This window comes from Gopherus flavomarginatus, chromosome 7 (assembly GCF_025201925.1).
Source record: "Gopherus flavomarginatus isolate rGopFla2 chromosome 7, rGopFla2.mat.asm, whole genome shotgun sequence".
Taxonomy (NCBI): Eukaryota; Metazoa; Chordata; order Testudines; family Testudinidae; genus Gopherus; species Gopherus flavomarginatus.
Window position 1 is genome coordinate 104104615 of NC_066623.1, and position 17834 is coordinate 104122448.

General features: G+C 44.9%; 2 protein-coding genes across 14 annotated transcripts in view; both read left to right on the plus strand.

Annotated features, from left to right (window-relative positions):
* SSBP3 (single stranded DNA binding protein 3) overlaps nt 1–17834 on the plus strand; it is a 136157-nt gene that overhangs the window by 33299 nt on the left and 85024 nt on the right. The gene's annotated exons all lie outside the window — the stretch shown is intronic.
* LOC127055950 (NADH-cytochrome b5 reductase-like) overlaps nt 15811–17834 on the plus strand; it is a 134893-nt gene continuing 132869 nt past the window's right edge. For both annotated transcript variants that reach the window (XM_050963531.1, XM_050963535.1), the window contains exon 1: nt 15811–15825. The gene's annotated coding sequence lies outside the window, so the exon portion shown is untranslated. The remainder of the gene's footprint in view (nt 15826–17834) is intronic.

A 17834-nucleotide genomic window follows, 5' to 3' on the forward strand; every position in this document is an offset into this window, starting at 1 on the left:
GGTGGTATTGAGAATGATTAAGGGCAGGTTATATTGAGAGCTATGATAGATCTTTAATTGCAAAAAGCAATTAGGAACTGCATTAGTGATAGGCTACTGTGAAGTGTCTTCAGGCGGTGAAATTGCATATTAGGGATATTTATCCTTTGTGTTTAATATTTTTATAGGTGCCTAGATCATGGATAGATGCTATCAATAAACTTAAATAAACTCAGGATTTGGAAGGCAGCAGAGAAAATGACAAGAGCCTTGCTGTCTTCACTTGCTCCTGTGGGAGAAACACTGAGTAGTAGGGAAGGGGGCAGGTCCTGTGGAGGGGAAACCCAAGGGAAGAGGCTGGGGGGGGGGGGGGTGAAAGGGTTAGATTACAGGAGACTCCTTTCTCCTGGCAGCAGCCTGAAAGCAGAGTAGTGGAGTCCCAGTGGCCTACAGAGCCAGCGGGAGAGAAGGAGCTTTATTTTCCTTTCCAAACACCAGCAGCTGTGAGTGAGGGCTTCACATTTCAGACATCTGCAGGCTGGTGGTTGATACAAAAATCCCCCTTCCCCTCTTTCTCTCTCCCGCCCCCCCCCCCCCCCCCAAGGGTCACACTTTAATAGGAATCCCAGCCCTGTGCTTCTTGCCAGGCTATTGACCCCTGGATGTGGCTGGTGTAAGGACCCCAGGATTTACCCTGTCAGACTCTGGGTTTGTAGGGTCCAGTCTCTGGCTGGTAGGCTTAGTTCTCTTGCCAGCTGATGTTTGAGCCCTGAGGCTATTGATTGATCCTTGCTGTGGGAGGTTTCAGATAATGTTTTGGCTGAGGATCTAGAGGAGCTACGATGGAACGAGGCAACTCCTCGCAATGCACTTATCAAAGAGCTTGTGGTTCCCACCTCAAGGCAAGTGAAGCAAAAATGACCAAAGAGAGTGCATCCTGAAAACTTCAGCATTTAGATGAGATGCTCATTAGCTGCAGCGAACTCTGGTCTCAGATGGCGTTGGTGTGATGTGAAGCCCTCGATTAGATAGTGTATGGAGTCAAATATGAGCAGGCCTTTTTGAACCCTAATGATTTTCCTGAACATGTTAATTGACTGGAGAGCTAACGAATCAATTAGAAAAACGACTGGCTGCAAAGACCCCCTAGCCAAAATACAGTGAAGAGTCTTTCTAGAAAGTGATCTGAAGGCTGAATGTTATAAATCTCCTAAGTTTTGGCTCCAGCCACAGTAAATCTTTCTGCTAAGTATCTTGCACATGCTCAGTGCTTCACATGTGGGGAGAGGGGAAAAGGGCCTCCCTGCTAGTGAGTTGTTGTGAAAGTTTGTCCCATCTCTTGGTCAACTCCAGCCGGAAGTGTCTGTGTTGGTGATGGACAGGATGTCTGTAGTGAGAGTCATGGGATGGTCCCTCAGCTCTCCATTGCCACTCCTAGCCCTCCCCTCTTGTGCAGGACTGTTTGGTTACTTAAGCCAGTGAGCGATCTCTCTTCTCTGCTTATGACCATTTACCTTGCACATCAAGAGGAGTTTCTGGTCCCTTGCATGTTGAAGTGACAGTGGAGTCAATACAAATGCTAGGTGGTGCCTGTTCTGCAGTTACTAAAGTGCAGTAAATCCCATCTTAACTTAATGGATAGCTAGAAGTTCAGATGTTCTTCTGTGCAGGCTCGGTCAGTACAAGGGTTCTTTGTTACTACAGCTAGCGAGCTCCTCTCCTGGCTAAGCTTCTGTACTAAAATTGTGCTTCTCTCAGGATGAGTCCCTATGTCTCCATTCAACATGCTGCCCATTAACCCCACTCACCAGCAGTTGGTCTCTTGCCTTGTTATATATGTGCATCTTGTAGGCAGAAGAGAGGAAAGGGGAGAAAAGTTCTCGAGGCTTAAAGGCACATGAAACACTTCATTGGCTGAGTTCACCAGTTAAGGTAGCATAAAAGCTGGTCAGAAGTGTCCTAGTAAAGGCACCACGCCTCACCTTACACCTGTATATGCGAGTGGATGAATTTGAGTGATGCGAAAGGGAGGTTGGTAGAGCCCTGCGTGGATACAGAATTTATATCCCTGTTGCTGCAGGACTCGAGCGAGACCAGCCAGGGCCATGGCAAGTGACTGGGTCAAGAACTGCAGCAGCAAAAGCATCAGCATTGTCAGGCCACCATTTGTCAGTGCCTCGTGCAGGCAGCTCCTCTGGCATGGCTCTGCTGCTCCCAGCCTTGCCTGCTGGGACAGGCACCAGGCACACCGGAAGCTGTCCCTGGTCACACTGTGTGCAAACATGCACGCTCCCAGACATGAGTCTCACACCGCTGCAGGGACGGGACTGCCTCGTTGGTTCAGAACTGGCTCTGAGGGAATGGTGACCCGCTGAGTACTTTCTGCAATGCACAAGTTTCTAATCCAAATGTTGTGACCTCATGGGATCCTAGTCCAGTTTACAGCCTTCCGGATTAAAAGTAGATGGTCCTCACTCAGGGCATGGTTCTTGGCATATCAGCTATGCCATGCCTTAGCAGTAGGATTCCTGGGAGATGGAAGCTGCCACGAAGGAAGCGGAGAATAAAGGATCAGAAGACAAAATCCTTTACTTGAGCATCTTGTCTCCTCGGAAGTCTGAGACTGTGATCTTGTGGGGTTTTTTTGTTTTGTTTTGTTTTTTTTTTAAAGAGATTTTACCCCTTTTCATGGGGTTTTTTCAGAGCTCCTACAGTTCTACTAGCAGGCCGTGGAGAGGGTGAAGAACTGCTACCGCCGGTAGTGTACTTGTGGATCATTTGGGAGTGTAGTTCATCTCTGTTTAGAACAGCTGTATTTCTCCTGCTGGATGATGAGCCATTTACTCACCCCTTCCACACACACCCTTTTGGCAGAGAGAATTTTCAGGAGCAATTTAATTTATCTCTGTTGAAGATACTGTCTGAGATCCTAGGTACGTAGGTGTGCCGCATGAGGGTGTAAAAGGTTAAAGAGTTAACCGGCCTTAACTGTTAACCCCCGTGCGTCGGCCGGAGGGGCCCGAGGACCAACCTTGTTGCATCGGCCGGAGCGACCTCAGGTAACCAATTAAATGATATAATTTTATTTGTTTTAACCTTTTAACTTATTTTCTTTATATCCCTAGTGATGCATCCACCCTGTTATGTCTAGTATGCACAAGCAGCGCTAGCACATGTGCATTACACCTCCCGGCGGCACTGCAGACAGACCCAAAGTGGCAGTGTCTGTTTAGGAAGGCTGAATAACACTGGATGCCTGGGGTGGTGTATTATTGTGGGGGATTGCATGTCAGCCCATACATAATCGATAGATCAGGCTACAGGTGTATCATAAACAGATAAGTAAGAGTTAATAGAACAGAAGTATTTCATCTCTCTTTTGCCTGTAAAGGGTTAACAAAATCAGTGAGCCTGGCTGTCACCTGACCAGAGGACCAATCAGGGGACAGGATACTTTCAGATCTTGAGAGAGGGAAGTTTGTGTGTGTGTGTGTGTGTGTGCTGTTCACTCTGGGGGCTCAGAGGGACCACATGTGCAACCAGGTTTCTCTCCGATGCAGGCTCTTATAAGGTCAGAGTAGTGAGTACTAGGTAGATAAAGCGAGTTAGGCTTATGGTGGTTTTCTTTATTCGCAAATGTGTATTTGGCTGGGAGGAGTTCAAATTGGTATTTTGCTGAAAAAATTTTAATTTGTACTTTTATACTTAGTGTCTATAGCTAAAAGACCCTGTACCTATTCCATTTTAAATTTACAAATTATAATTTTTACTGTTTTTCCTTCTTTAATTAAAAGCTTTTTTTGTTTAAGAACCTGATTGTTTGTTTGTTTTGTTTTTTTTTATTCTGGTGAGACCCCAGGGGACTGGATCTGGATTCACCAGGGAATTGGTGGGGAGAAGGAAGGGAAGGGGGAGAGAGAGGTTAATTTTTCTCTGTGTTAGGATTACTTTCTCTCTCAGGGAGAGTCTGGGAGGGGGAGAGAGAAGGAGGGGGGAAGGTGGATTTTCCTCTGTTTTAAGATTCAAGGAGTTTGAATCACAGTCATCTTCCAGGGTAACCCATGGAGGGGAAGCCTGGGAGAGGCAACGGTGAGGGAAAGAGTTTACTTTCCTTGTGTTAAGATCCAGAAGGTCTGGGTCTTGGAGGTCCCCAGGCAAGGTTTTGAGGGGACCAGAATGTACCAGGCACTGGAATGCCTCGTTGGTGGCAGCGCTACAAGTACTAAGCCGGTAATTGAGCTTAGAGGAATTCATGCTGGTACCCCATCTTTTGGACGCTAAGGTTCAAAGTGGGGAATTGTACTATGACAAGGTGCCATTCGCTGGCACATGTTGTCTTTGACTATTTGTTATGCTGTTCAGGAAGGAATGGGTGAATGATTCCAAACAAATGCTTGCTTGGGACTCAAGTTGAGATAAACAATCTTGTTTTCACAAACCACTTCTATCTCCAGAGGGGCAAAGAAGAAGGTATTCAACCAGAGCAATACCTAGTTCTCTAGGTAGCTACTGATTTCAGTGCCACATGTTCGATCAGCACTGGAAAGGTTATTCTAAGCTGCTTGATTTTTTTCCCTTCTGCCTCTTAGAAAGCAATCGTGATTTGCTTTAAAATTAAAAAATAATTCCTTAATGGAATAGATATTTGGTAGAGTGTCCTGTTGAGGAAGCATACAGAAATTCGGCAGAATGTGGTTGGTTAGTATTGCCAAGCCTTGTGCTGCTTAGTGATTTCCTGTTGAAAGTATACGTGGGGAGGAAAAACATTTCTCCTCCTTACCAATGTAGGAAAAATGGGATCTTGCGCTGGACACATTCAGTCATAAACACAAAGATGGAAAAGTGTCTGGAAGACCTTTCTCACCAGTACATTTTGAAGAGGGAGAGTGGTAGCTGTTGTATCAACCTTAGCCTAATCTTGTTCAAACCCACTGCCACAAAAACTGTTCTTAATCACCTCCCCAGTCTTCTTGAAACTTTGCATGCCTCATCTCATTGTAGGCCAGGATTTTTCTAGGAAGTTTGAGGAAATTTTCACAACACCCTAACTGTAGTACACCTCTTCTGATTTTTTTTTTAAAACCAAACTTTGAATTCGTTTGAATTTTTTTCCAATGTATTCTTTGGCTCATATCTCCAATCTGGCTTGACCTGAAAATGCCAAATTTGTGTAGATTTCCCTCTCCTCCCCTCACCCCCACCCACTTGTCATGCTCTTTGGAGAGAGGGAAAGGTCCAGCACCAGTTACCTAATGAGAGCTTGTGATTCTCAACACCAGCACAGACAGAGAAAGGGTTAACAATGGGCTCATAAAAGCAGTAATAGAAAAGGAAGCCTGTGAAATGCTCAGAGGGGCACTGAAAGGAAAAGGAACAGCCTGCCAAGGCAAGCCACAGGGCCATGAAGCAAGGAGGGATGGGAAACTGAAGGACAGTGAATATGCTTAAGATTTCTAAGTTAAGGACTGATAGTTGTATTTCTTTGCTTCAGCCATCTGATGGGGGGAGAGTTGGGCTCAGGCTGAAGAAAACCTTGATTCTGACTTGCTTTACATTAAGCTGGAGGGGAGAAATGGGTTGAGTCCTTTAACTGTTCATCTCCAGGCTTTAACTACTTGGTTTATTTAGAAGATGCAGTATTCTCGTAAAAAACAGCATTGTTCTTGGGTGCTAAATGGGCTCTGCTGAAACATGGCTATTTTTAACCAGGCTTTTTTTTTTGGTGGGGAGGAGGATAACAACTTGTGTAGATTTCCCCTTTACCTGGTGTGAGTTTTTAGCGATTTACAGCTATAAATTAAATGAAGCAGACTGGTCAGTTAAAGTCTCGGATACAGAAGATTGCTTCTGAATGCTGACTGTGTGCTCGGAACCACACAATTCCCCTAAGGGGCTTACAGTCAAAAGGCAAACAATGGACAACAGTTTGGAGACACAAAGCATCAGGTGACCATGCAATGGGTTTATCACCCGGCAGTGTGCTAATAGGGTGACAGATTGACACTGATAGGTTTCATGGGCACTTGTGAATGAAGTGTTCTAATGTAGATGTACACCCTGTAGTTGGCATAGAACAATTGACTTTTACTGAGAGGAGTGCTCATGTTGCTACAAATCTCAGCTGGCAAGCTTGTGCGGTGACTTTGCAATGTGCATTTTGCTCTTTATTGGCAACTACCATGGGCCAAGCTCATCTCCAGAAACGCATTCTACTTGATTACAACCTGTCCAGCTATTGGCAAGAGTAGCTACTTTATAAACTTCCATTTGTGATCATGTTCTCCATGAAGCTGCCAGGAGAGTGAGTATTTGTGACTCTAGTTTCTGAGTTGTTAGGTTGTTGTCGTCTTCCCCCTCCCCACCCCCCCAAAGTTTGATTTACACTTGAGCTGTCCCTTGCTGTGAAATGTTTGGGAGTTCAATTTGGTGCTCATGAAACCAGCAAGGCAAACACAGCCCTTGGGAAGGTTTTGTAGCCAATATCCAAGTCCTCTGTGGAGTGACTGGGCATTGACGTACTGTCACCTAGTCACATGTTGACAGCTTTGGTGATGCTATTGGATTCACTTACACTCATGAGCAGCTTTTAAGGTGAGTAGTCCCATTAAGCTCAGTGGGATTACCCATGGGCATGAGTGTTTGTGGGATCAGGGCTTTTGTTCTTGTATAGTGTGTGTGTGTGTGTGGGGGGGGGGGACATATCTTGTGTCCAGAAGGAAATAACTTTAATGTCTTCTCCCTGCCATACATGCCAGCTTTCCCTCCGCTGGGAATTTCCAGCAATCGGAAGTGAGACACCAATAGTAGCTGCAGTTGTGCAAATCCAGAATTTAGACCGGGAAAGCTGAGATTTGAACTGTTGCAAACTTGTCTTTTGCTGGAAGCAGTGGTTAGCGAAACTGCATCTGGCCCTTTCTGCAGTTGGGTTTTGTGCTGGTGCATCAGTGGCTGGCCATCAGCCGCGGGAAATGGAGCTGGTTCCCAGGGTAGGCGAGGTATAAAGTGCACTGAAGCATCTTGTTTCATCACTGTAGATATTGCAGTTTGACACTTCGGTATGTTTCTGGGCACCCAAAGCGTATCTTACTGAAATTATTTTATTTCAGTCAGCACGTGCCTAAAAGCTCGCAAAAATCGTGCAAATGCTGTAAATGTTCTACCAAGATTAGTAAGAGCCAAATAAACTCTTGACAGGCAATTTCTGCAGTATGCTTCATACATCTTTGTAATCAAAACCAATGTAAATGAAGGGGTTTGTACGCATTATTAGCACATCTTGTTTATGAAATCTTTAGAACTATGGAGGGTTCTCAGCTGCTTTCAGTAGAGCCATTTGCTGGTATTGCATTTACATGTAGCACCTTTCATCCATAACGATCTAAGGGCACTTTATCTGTAACTAAAGTTCATCTGTATGTGGGATGGGTAACAGTCTCTATTTCAGAGCTCACAGGGACACTTCAGAATGCAAAAAGTGTGACATGTAAAGTATAAGTGGAACCGAGGTCTGATATGAAATACTCAGATTTTCATCCAGATAGGGCACTAAGAACGCCCCTGTTTACATATAAGGTGCCATAGACTGAAAACAATTAGTCTCAAACCTCTCTATGCCTTAGTCAAAAGATATCAATCACTTTTGAACATCATGGTACAAGGAGTCACTGGTTCATTGCCCACTTAAAGAAGATTCAGCCTGGGGTAGTCATCTCCCTGTAACAACATCCTTGGAATTGTGAAATCTGATACTTTTACTGTGTTCCAAGCCAGAGAACTGGCCATTTCTGGCTGAGGTTCACTCAGTGTAAGCAGAGCAGAACCAGGTTCCTTTCCTAGGGTGGGAGTTGGAAGATCTCCGTGAGGATAAGTGGCAAGGTGTGGGTGTGCACGCACACATTTCAGTGTGAGTTACAGGTTTTTTTTGAGCGGGGTGGAGGGAGACAACAGAATGAAATATGTGGAGTGAAATTGCTTGGAAGAAGAGTAGATTTCCTGCACAGGCTTAAGTGTTCCACTTATCTGGGGTTTACAAAATATCTACCAAGTTGGACAAATTCCAGCAGGTTTCCAGGGGCTTCAATCAGGAATCCCCTGGTGCTGTCCACCGCCTTCCACAGTGATTTGCTGTGCAGAATAACTTTGAGGCCTTAAAAACGTGTTGCACATTGATGGTGGGTGTTACATTATTCTTTGGGCCTCAGTATTGTGTGTTTGTAACTCTGGAGTTTTTTCTCTTTAGTAAGATCTATGCTGCTTATGAAGGGTTCTGGGCTAAGAGCCCTAAAAGTGAATCTCTTTGTTCACAGAACAAAAGGTTCAGCATGGGCAGAAGCAGTGCAAACTTGGTCCCGCTTTTCAGTTCTTTGAGTCAGGGAACATCTAAATGTTTTTTTCAGATGTGAAGGAAGAACAACCTCTGGAGTGCTACCATAATTGAAGTAATAGGACAGCACTCTTAACAGTATGCCGTGGAGTTTTTGCCTGAAGTGGTGAGAAGGTGGTTGTCTCCGTGCCTGTTCTGTCCTGGGCCTCTGCTCAGGCTGTTGACAAGGGTGCCAATTTGCCATTTAGATTCATGCCCTTTAAGGAAGGGATGAAGCCTGAACAGCTTCCAGACTGTAAAGACTCAGTCATTACTGAGCTGGGCTGGATGTCAACCCGAGGGTGACCTAGAGGTGAAAATCTCTGTATATCTCATTACCAATCCCCTGAGCCATCCAGTCACCCATCCTTTTAAGGTCTAATACACTTGGGAGCCAAATCACAATAGCCTTAGCAGAAGAAACCAGCCTATAGCTACCTTCTTTTGTAAGCCCTCTGTCCCATTTAAAATACATTTGCATCTAAATTGACAGTCTGTCTCCTGGCTGTGTAATGCTTAAAGACCCTGGACACTTTGTAGGTGTACATGGAGTGTACTTAGTGTAACAGATGCCTAGTAGAGAAAGTTGCCAAGCAGTTTGTACTATAAGCCCGTTTTCAGATAGTACCTTTGTGACATGATCACTGGGTTAATCTGTTGCCAGAAGTGAAAATTTGAGCAAAAAATTAGTTCAGCCATTGGGATTAAATTTAAAAACAAAGCATTCCCTCACCCCATTCCATCTTTGTTTAAAAACCTATACAATGATGGTGACTTTATCAGGGCTGCAGTGGTAGTGCCTGGCATCTGAAGTTTGGCATGGAAACCGTCCTCGCAGGGAAGCAGTGTTTGGCCTTAGTCAGGAGGGAATTGGTTTTGATTCTACAATTACAAGCATTTGAAAGTTATATCCCGAGCACGTACAGTGGAGGTTTTCTGTTGGCTTAAAGACTTATCTAAGGAATGACCTACCGGGCGTTTGTGCACGTGCAAAGATAGCTCTGCTTAAAGGTAGATTGTTTAGTCCCTTGAATTGCTCTGAACTAGCCCAGCAGTGGGCCAAATGTTTCATGGAAAACCATGGGCTGGCAACAGAGATGCTCTTGCAGTAACTGTGCTCCCCATCAGAACGCCCCAGGATTTAGAGTGCTGAATGCAGGGCGGGGTGGTATGAGGTCCTGTGTTCTGTGCTCTGCTCTGCAACTGGCCTGCCTGACTTCTTTGCACTCTTTTTTTGTCAGGCTGCTTGTAAATTGGGGCTTTCTAAGGCACTCGAAGAGCACCATATTAATAAATAAACCCACTAAGGGTCAGGTGTTTAACAGGAGAGGGAGTGTGGTTCAGCGGCTAGGGCATTGAACTGGGATTCGGAAGGGTTTGCTCTGCTACTGACTTGCTGTGTGACCTTGAGAAAGTCACTTCACTTCTATGCCTCTGTTTCCCCTCCTTCTTTCTTGTCTACTTAGACTGTGAACTCTTCAGGGCAGGTTGTCTTACTGTGTTTGTACAGTGCGCAGCACAGTGGCCCTTAATCTTGGTTGGAGACTCTGGGTTCTGTCATATGGATACTTATGAGGGTAGCGCATGGAGAAGTTGTGTCCTGCCTAGGGGGAGGCATTGTGCTCTAGTGGTCAGGAGAGCATATGCCTAACGCAATAGACTTGGATTTTAGACTTGGTCTGAAACTTGCTAAGTAACCGTGAGCAAGTCACTCAGTCTGCCCTGGCTCCCCACCTTTAAGTTGATATTTACCTGTCACATGTGCATGGAGTCAGAGGTTGTGCTTCTGTTGTAATGTGTGCACACCAGGGGTCAGAGTGTGGGTTTGGAATTGCACCTTTAACTCTGGAGTTTCCTGACTTGTAGTGCTGACTCGTGTAGTCTTGCAATGCTAAATTCATGTTTGCTTGCATTGAATGTTACAGTATATCCCAAATGCTGTGTTTTTCTTACCCTCCATGATAGTCAAGGTTGAAAATGAGTTCTCTTGTTGTGTAGGGGAGGTTAAATATGATTGTGGAGGTAAGGTAAGTGATTTCTTACACGTAGGTTGCGTTTTAAGGTAAAGTGTATATAACACTTGCACCTTTTCTGCATTAGCTTCCTCCAGAAGACCAAATCAAGTCTTGTAGGTCTCTTATTAATCCTAGAGACTCCAAGCTGGTGATTGGTTATCCTCTGGTGTTGGAACACTTGTGGCTTGAGCTATTGACTAGACTGTTCTCTCTCAAATGGAGTGCGAGATGAATCCCCCAGCACAGTGTCCAGTATTCCAACACTAATGAGAATATCTATCTAGAGTCTTGGTGCAATGCTTGTCTGTCTTGGTCACGCACTTGAAAAATGCTTAACCAGAAGGTACTTTCCTTTAAATTGAATTAATCCTTTGAGTGCTCTAGGATATACAACGTTGCTCCCATTAAAGGAGACTTGCAGAGCCCTCAGGATGCTACTTTTTTTCTTCAGTTGAAGAAGTAGAAATTAAGTGGTCTTTAAGAGGTGTGGCCAAGTGGCATGCCAGAGGACATAGAGGGCAGCATGGGAGTAGATTTTGCTAAGAAATCCCAGGTGAATTATTCTATCTAGATAATGGTGGAAGATGGTATTGGATGCAGGAGATATATTCCCCCTCACATACCTCCCCCCCCGCCAAGTCGTAACTTTCTTTAAAATAAAACTGTGTTGTTCTGTGTGATCTAAAATTAGTCTTTGCCATCTTGTAATACATTTTAATTATGAAATTAATTTAAGCTCCTGCCATGTCTCTCATTCCAGCCTCCCAAAGTGTTCCTAATGGTGGGCTATCCAGACCTTTTGGCATTATTTTAGCACACGTCTCTTGGTTCCAGGGAAATGTAGCTCTTCCAAATCCCTCTTCCCTAAAATATTATGGGAATGTGATAAACTAGATTATGTTTACACTTCAGATACAAAATTGATTGCTGTAATATGTGGCAGGCAGAGGAGACCTTGGGAGGTTCACTCCTCATGGCAGTAGTTTACTCCATATGGTTTTATTTCGAAAGTTTAATTTTTTTTTCACGTATGATTTAGTGAACAAGAGACTTCTTCCTGTCACAGACCCAATTTCAGAGTAAAGTGGGAAACTTCAGAGTAGATTGGCCACCTCTCTGTCATGTGATTTTATTTTGTTAAAAGCTGTCTTTATTTGAGTATTAAACAGCATGAACCTTCTAATTGACCACACCTGAGCCTGCATCCCCTAGGTCCTTGCCAGTGCAGTGCAGGGAGACCCAGATGGCTGTGGTCCAGCCACTTGAGAGCACAGGTGGAAGTGAGGGTGATAGCAATAGTCCTCTCTGCCCTGACTAAAAGTCATTGTCGCACTCCTAGTGTGCCTAGTCTATTAATTGCTCACGCAGCAGTGTGGACTAGTGGTTAGGACACTGCACTAGGGGTCAGACCTGGGTTCTATACCAGCATCTGCCAGTGACCTGCCCTGTGACCGTGTGACCTTCTCCATGCTTTTGTTTCCCCTCCTGCCCCCCTGTCTGTTTAGACTTGTAGCTCTTGGAGGCAGGAACTTTCTCTCCCTATATTTATACAACACCTAGCACGTAGGGGAGGGTTGCAACCACAATACAATATCTAACTGAAGCATTAGATTAAAAAGGGGCAAGATGTGGGCCAAGACTGGGCTTGTATGGGTTTCAAATCCTAATGTTAATGAACTTAAATACACTCTTGTTAATTCTGTTTATTTTGGTAGTGCCTAAAGACCAACCAAAAAGGGGGCCTCACTGCACTAGGCTCTTTACAAACAGTAGCAGACAGTCCTTGCCTTGAACAGCTTGTAGTCTAAACAGAGAAGACAGCTGTAGGGTGGGGGAAGAGGTAGGACACACAAGCAGGGCGGATGGCAGCAGGTGACACGCTACTGCCACTGTTTTTTGGTTCGAGGGGATCAGCTGAATGGAAAGAAAAGTGAAGGGGGGTGTATTGAAGGGAAGCGGGGGACAGGGTGGGGAGAAAAGGGTTGGCAGGGCAGGTCTGAGAGACAGAAGTGAGGAAAGGCAGAGGAAGGAGCCAACTGGGGGAAGCAGCCGATCAGTACAGGCAGAGAATGCCCAGTCCAAAGTGTAGAAAGATCTCTGAATGTCCGAAGATCCAGCTTTGGCTGCTTTGGCAGCTGCTCGTGCTGGCTGGAGTCTGTCTGGTTCCCCCTCTAACCTTAGCCCTTCCCTCATGCCCAGCTTCTGGTGCTAGGCAGGGGTCATTTGGGCACCCCTGCAGCTGCACTCTGGTAAATGCAGGATCATGTTTCCCCCACACTCCTATAAAATGATGGGGAGCATGAGTATTGCTGTGCACCTGCACTGGGCAGGATCAAGTCCCTAATCTCAGGGTGCATCCATGCTACCCGCTGGATTGGCGGGTAACGATCGATCTATTGGAGATTGATTTATTGTATCTCATCTAGACGCGATAAATTGATCCCCGAGCACGCTCCCCGTCAACTCCAGAACTCCACCAGAGCAGAGGTGGAAGCTGAGTTGACGGGGGAGCTGCAGCTGTCGATCCTGCACCCTGAGGATGAGAGGCAAGTTGATCTAAAATATGCAACTTCAGCTACCAGATCTTAGATTGATTTCTCTCCCCCTCCATCCCCCCAGCGTAGATCAGGCCTCAGACTAGGTGAGTGGGACCATCTGATAAGGACATACACGCTACCAAAACAAACTTTTATAGCATCGTCTGGCTGACCAGTGTGGCTTCATAGGCTTTTTGTTTTGTTTTTTTGAGGATTGTTCTGAAAGTAACAAGGCAATCTTATTGTAGGGTTCCACGTTTGGCTACTTTAAACCATGGCTTTGGGGACTGCCAGCTCAGCCCCTGTGCTTCCAGGCTGGTGGACCTGAAAGGGGCGGTGTGGGCAGGAGGGTGAGACAGTGAGCACACGTGTGTGTACATCTCACCCCACCCACCCTGAGCCTACCCTTGTGTTCAGCATTCGAACAATCCTCATGAATCTTGTATGGATAAAGGGAAGGCATTTGTAGTGGGTGATGCACAGGAATGGAACTCGGGAGACCTGGCTTCTAATTATGAGTAGTAATGCTGCAGACCAGCTGCCCAAAATCCTGAGCGCATGGATCTTTTGGTGCTGTGGCTTCTCAAATATCTACCGATCCCCAATTATTTATGGTGGTGGCTCATTTGTGCTTTGGGCACTTTCCAAAAACTGAAGAAGTTCACACCTGGCTCAGAGAAGCTCACAGTCTGACAGAGACAGATTTGATTTGCTGTGCTTTACACAGCCCAGGAGAAGTAGGTCTGCAAGAGAGACTTCAATGTGGATGGGTTAGAGGTTTTGTGGAGAAGCTCAGGGAGGTCTCATACTTGAGGGGCTGCATGGAGGAGGCACAGAGTTGAGAATCTGACAAACTGGCACACCAGGTTGGAAGCATGGACAGACTCGAGGGTTTCCAAGCAACATCAAGCTTTGTGAGAGGGGATGAGCCAAGTCATGAAAAACTTTGGTGTTGGTGACGAGGCTTAAATTTGGGATGATGCTGATGGTGAAGCCAGTGGAAGGATTCATGGGAAGTTCAAACAGGGCAGGGAAGAGGTGTTCAGTGGGTAATTTTTTGTTTTGGAGGCAATATGTACCTCTGAACACTTGGAGGGGACGGGGGAAGGATGTTGAAATGATAAAACTGGGTTGTGATGAGCTCCTGAAAGGGAAATATGGGGATGGAGAGAAAAGGATGGAATATGGAGGAAGGAGCAGCAGGATTGGGAAATGGTCTTATTGTCTGGAGTGAGGCAGAGGAAGGAATGGAAAATAAATACTCCCCAGATTGCAGGTGTGAGTGAGGCAGAAGATCGGGCTGGGGTGGGTGTCAACAGTGGTAGGAGAGGAGATGACTTGGAAAGTTTGGGTTTTGGCTCTGTTCAGTTTGAGCTGGTGATAAGACATTCAAGAGGAGATGTAAGAGACAAGCTGAGACAGAGTTCGATCAAAGGCAAGGCTTTAGGGGTGGAGAGAGATGAGTCATCAGCATGTAGATGATCGCTGAATCCTGCAAGCTGAAATCAGACACATGGTGTAAAGTGAGAAGTGCAAAGGGGCTGAGGACAATGCCCTGGGGAAATGCCCACCGAGTAGAAGTGGGGGAGTAGGAAAGTAAGATCCAGAGAACATGCGATTAGAGGGGTAGGAGGAGAACATATGTCCAAGATGTCAAGGAGAGGATGTCAGCAGCGGAGATGTTTGGACAGAGCAGACACCTTGAGATTTGGCCAGCAGGAAGTCATCAGAGACCCTATTGGGAGCAGAATCAGAGAAGAAATGGCGAGTGTCTTCTAGTCTGACTTCTAAGACTGAGTTGAGGGAGGAGCAATCAGTCAGAGGGTTGCAGGGTAGGCATTAAGTGATGAAGAGAAGGCAAAGTGTAGGTGTAGCTGGAGAAGCAGGTGTGGGGATATGTTTATATGGAGAGAGGAAAGAGTCGGGACAATGAATGGGTTTGATATGGAAGGTTGAAGGAGGTGGGATCACTGGAGCAGGTTTAGAGATGACTGAGAGGGCTTTAGTTTGTGTGTGTGTGTGTTTGCGGGGGGGGGAAATAGATAGCAGGGAGGTGGTGTTGGGAGATCTTTAGAGAGGGAGGGAAAGGTTGCAGGTAAGTGACTGGGATTGGCAGAAGAAGTGGTGGTGTTTGACCTAGTAATGGAGGTGCAGTACACCTGTTATTGGAGGAGAACACATGTGCCCTTACGGTTGCCTGAAGATAGGTTTGTGAACTGTACAGGGTGTATGAGGGCTGAGTTCTTTCCTCCTGCTGTCACTGCTTTCTCCTTGGTGTGCATGGAGACTTTCCTTCTCGCTGTTTGCTTGATAAAACTTTGTTACCCAAATAAATGACATTTGCAGGTGCAGTTGTCAGTTTGACTTGTAGTGTGCACCTCCCAGACACACAGGTATCAGAGAGGTAGCTGTGTTAGTCTGGATCTGTAAAAAGCAACCATGAGTCCTGTGGCACCTTAAAGACTAACAGATGTATTGGAGCATAAGCTTTCGTGGGTGAATACCCACTTCATCAGACGCATGTGTAGTGTAGTTGTAATCTCTGTCCCTGTCTCAAAAGGGGGGAAGGAGGGGCTTGGTGAGATCTCCGGTGGTTCATTTCTCATCTATCTGCCTTGCTGTCTGTCAAGGACAGCTGACCACATAGGTTAACTTTTGATCCCTGTGTGGTGGATTCCTTTGGGTTTATTGGAAGGTCTTGTGAATTTTGTAAAGAAGCAAAAGAGCCAGCCTCTTCCCCTTTTTTTTTTGTTTTTCCTCTTTTGCAATGTACGAACAGCATTACGGTTGGAAGAATGTCAGATGGGGTATTACTGAAGTTACTGATATTGACATTCTGTAGACAATCCCCTGGGTAACCTGGGTCACTGCACTGTGATCTAGTGTATATTTACTACCTGCATGATCTGCTGCTGAGGGCAGGCGGCATCTAGTCATATAAAATGTCTGAATTGCAATGTGGTCTAGTAGCTCCAGCAAAGTGTTAGTGGATACTGGAAATCCAGGGTTTCAAAACCAAAAAAAGCTACCAACTCACTCTGCTCAGACATGTCACTTTGACACAGGCAAAAATCAGTAACCAGTCAAAAAACTGAGGCCCTGGAAAAGATGTGGAGTTGAGTGAAAGCGAGACAGACTTGTATGTGAGGTGCCATAGAAATTAATGGAATAGAAAATTTAGTGTATAGCAGAACATCTCAAGACATTAAACATTTTCATGGCAGCTTTCCTTCACATCATTTATAATTCATTTGATTCTATAGAAAATAAATTTATTTGCATGCATTAATTCTGGCGATGATGCTGTTTTCACAAAAGGCAAAATGTAAACAGGTTTATTCCTAATCTAACAAGCTTTAAAAAAAAAAATGCCCTTTTGATTTAAGGATCTTGGTTTCTGGAGCATACTTAGAATGTCACTGAGAAATCTGTAGTTTTTTTTTAATGTGTGATGGTCTGTGGTCTAGTTTTAAAAGAGAAAATTTAAAAGCAGTCTTGGAGCGTTATAAAATGTTGGTTGCTTCCCAGTCTCCCATCTTTCTGTGCTGTTTGAATCTTCTTGGTGCCCCGATGACTGCTGATAGTGGACATAATGAAAGTAACCAAAATATGCCAGATACACATCACGTTTCAGGTATTGGTGCTGAATTTTTTCAAGCTAGCAAGTGGAATAGCTGCAACGTGTATAATCATGTAAGTGAAGAGCTGTGTGTCAATAAGCCAGTTGCTTGCTGTGTGCAGGGCTCATTTGCTTTAGGAATGATATGGCAGAACATCCCTGGGTTCTATAGGTGTACTAATATATATATTTTGGCATTGTATTTCCACTAAATGTAAAGGCGAGGTCCTCCTTGCGCAGAGATATCAGTGGAACAAGAGCTTTTATTCAGCTGTTTGTGGCCTGCTAAACTTCATACCACAGATGTGTGGATCAATTGAAACTTCTAAGCAGACTAAAGATCGCCTCAGATGTGACTTCTGCGAATTTGCAACAAAACTCCTAGAAATTTAGGGTTACTGTATCACTGACACATGCATTGGTGGAACTGCTGAAATGCTGGTTTTGAAGCTAGAAATTAGATAATTATGGCAGAATGCTGTGAGGACATTTTTGATATTTGTTCTGGGCTTACTTAAGCTGAAATTTTTGGAAAAACCAGAAATTAGTCATTTTGATCACTGCATGGTCTTTATAGAAAGAGGTGGGAGACAACGTGGCTTATACTTAGGAGAACATAGCACTGAACCATTAGTAAGGATGAACTAGTACAGATGGTAACCCATGGAGCTCTTTGTTCCAGGGTATACTGTGTGCTGCTCACATCAGTGTGTTAGTAGTTAGCAAGATGAAGGTTGCTTGGGGTTAGCTTCACATGGAATTTATTGGCCCACTTGGTATAGAATGTGGTGGTTGTAGAGAAGTGGGCGCTCTCTTAGTATTTGTGCTTTCTTTTGCTTCCCTACTTTTCTGCAAAGTATTTTGGAAAACCATGATACATGCGCATTGAGAGCTTCATTACGCAGAGTCTTACACACAGTGTTCAAAAATAAATGCTGGTTTCAGAATCGTATGCGTACAAAAGCATCTTCCATTTAAATGTATTTAAAGGGCACAGCCTTTATTCTAGGGGCCAAAGGAAGCATAGAAGCCAAGTAGTGTCAGGAATAGGGTGGGTTAGGCTAAGGATGGTTAAGTTGTAGCTGGGTTTGTCAGGATGAAAATAGCTGTCAGTCCCATTCAATCTCTCGCCTCTTTCCCTGGGAACAATTGCAAAACAGGATTACTGGTACTTAAAAATTCATGGAAACGCGTTTCTTATCACAACGTCATAATTGTTATGACTCAGAAAAGTAGAATTGCCATTTTCCTTTGCCTTTTCTCCCCCCTTCTTTTGTTGCATCCAGAGTCCCTAGCAGCAGCTGCAGAATCATAAAAACAGG